Below are 2,480 nucleotides of genomic sequence, written 5' to 3'. Positions count from 1 at the left end.
AGCAGAGGTTGCCTAGATCTTCCCCAGGTCAGATGCCCAACTCCTGTCACTGTCCTGGGGATAAAGGTCCCTGTGATGGGGGTGGAGGCAGCTTCTCAAACCAACTAACCTCAGGGAATGCTGCTAGTTGTTAAAGCAGACCTTAACTTGGGGGTGTTTACTCTTCACAGGGAGGAAATCTCATCCTGGGATTTTTTTCTTCAGGTCTTCTCTGATTGTACCAAGGAAACTCCTGTTCTTCACCTATTCTTATCTGTTTTCAATTCTCTGTGTTCACTGAGAGACACTATTTTATCTCTTTTGTGGAGGAAAATTTTGAGAGCTTGAAATTTTCTGACCTATTCAGGAAAATCTTCCCAGAATCTTCTCTGCATTCCTTTTTTTTTTTAATTTTCACATTAGTCATATTGTAAAGAAGAATTAGAACCAATGGGAGGAACCATGAGAAAGAAGAAAAAAAACAATAAAAAAGAGAGCAAATAGTATGCTTCCATCTGCATTCAGACTCCAAAGTTCTTTTTCTGGATGTGGATAGCACAAAATATTTCACTTCTAAAATAGAGAGATATAGAAGAAACAGAGACTGTCTATTAATCTTGCTATGACGTGGTAAACAAAAGTAATCATTGTGCTAGGACTGTACATTTTCAAGGGATAAGTCCTCTCAATGGCAGCCTTCATTGGGTTTCAGATAATATTCTTGTTACTTGTTATTTTAAAATGAATAATTAATAGTAAATATAAAAGTTTATGCTTTCTTATTTACAACAGAAAAACAAGTGAAATGTTTTGGTCATTTTCTTCAAATTTATATTCATCTTTTTATCATAGATGCATAAAATGTTGATATATGAATTACAATACTACAAAACATATTTATGCTATGTTTTATTAAGTTTTGGCTTTGCTCCAGACAGGCACCCTTCACATCCACTGCCATCTATAACTGCAGAGGCCCTACCTTGCACAGGTTTTTCTATATGAGACAGATAGATTTCCTTCCCCTGCCCCATTCACCAGCAACCTTCAGGTAACCTCTTCCCCTTGACCTTTACCAACCACACACAGCTGCCTGATGCTCTGGGATGATGCCACCTGTCAGTCAATCAATAAACATTTATTAAGCCAGATATTGTACTAAGTACCAGAGATACAAAAAGGTAAAAAAAAAAAGACTGTCCTACCTCAAGGAGCTCAAACCTAATGGAAAATCCTTGTGAACAGCAATCACCTACCTTTGCAGAGTCCTCCTACTTCTCTGTCCTTTATGAGTATCACTCACATTCCACCATTGTCTCCTATCTTATCTGAAGAAGTGGCCTTCTTACCAGGGCAAACCCCACTGCATGTACAAGTGATCTACTTCCATAAATCTTCTCTAGCAGACTGTCCACTATCATCCTAAATCTCTCATTTATCTTCAGTCTCTTCTTGGGTTGTTTCCCTGCTCTTTACAAACATTCCTTTGTCTGCTTCATCCTCCACAAACTCTTACTTTATCCAACCATTCCCTTTAGTTATTATCCAGTATCTCTCTTCTTCCTTTTTGTGGCTAAACTCCCCAAGAAGACTGCCTAAAATATGCATGTATTTTTCCTTTACTCTCACTCTCTTTTCCTTCTTATCAATCTGGTTTTCAATCTTGTTATTCAATCCAAACTCCTCTCTACAGAGTTACTGATAATGTCTTAATGCCTGTAATGTTAATGGGACATAAGATCTTCCCCTCCCATTAACAGGCCTTATGTGGAGCCCATTAAGAAAAGCTTGAGGGAGGGTTGCTTTTCAGGAAGGCTTACACTTTTGCTGATTTCTAATTAGGCACTGAATCATGAGGGCTGAGATGCCCTCTGGCTCTAAAAAGGGTATATATAATCTGAGGTTAGCATTTTCCTCTGCGCCTCACTCACTGGAAGAGTGTTCTTTGCAATTTGCCCAGGTGAGACTCTGGGTAGCCATTAAGGAGCCCCCCTCTCCCCCAGCTTCGAAAAACCCAGATCTTGGTGCTTCTCTCTCTGGTAACTATATATGTATTGCCTTGGTCAGACAGTTGGATCTGTCTGTTGATGTATGCTAATTTCTCAGAGAGTTAGAAGCCCTGTCTGTTGGTCTTTATTCTTCTGCTTGTATTTTCTCTGTTTGTATTTTCTCTGAAGTTCAAGGTGCTGACTTTTCCCCTGAACTAATGAATGTAATTAAAAAGATTGTTGACCCCTTGAACAGCTATCTTTCCTAGTAAAGCAGACCTAAGAACCTATGCTAGCAGCCACCCTTTTTAGTTTTCCAGTGTCATTAAACCTTCTTCCCCTCTATGTACTCTGTGACACCAACCTCCTTACTGTTCCTTGAGCATGATCCTCCATTTCAAGACCCTTAATGTTTTTACCATCTATTCCCCAAGCCTGGAATTCTCTCCCTTCTTGTCACCACTACCTGACTTCCTTCAAGTCTCACTCTAAGCCCCACCTATAATAGTAATG

This window comes from Petaurus breviceps, unplaced genomic scaffold, assembly GCF_028583685.1.
Source record: "Petaurus breviceps papuanus isolate PSGF00001 unplaced genomic scaffold, PetGlider_PUasm1.0 90638, whole genome shotgun sequence".
Lineage (NCBI taxonomy): Eukaryota > Metazoa > Chordata > Mammalia > Diprotodontia > Petauridae > Petaurus > Petaurus breviceps.
The sequence above is the reverse complement of the archived record's forward strand: the minus strand, read 5'-3'. Positions refer to the sequence as shown.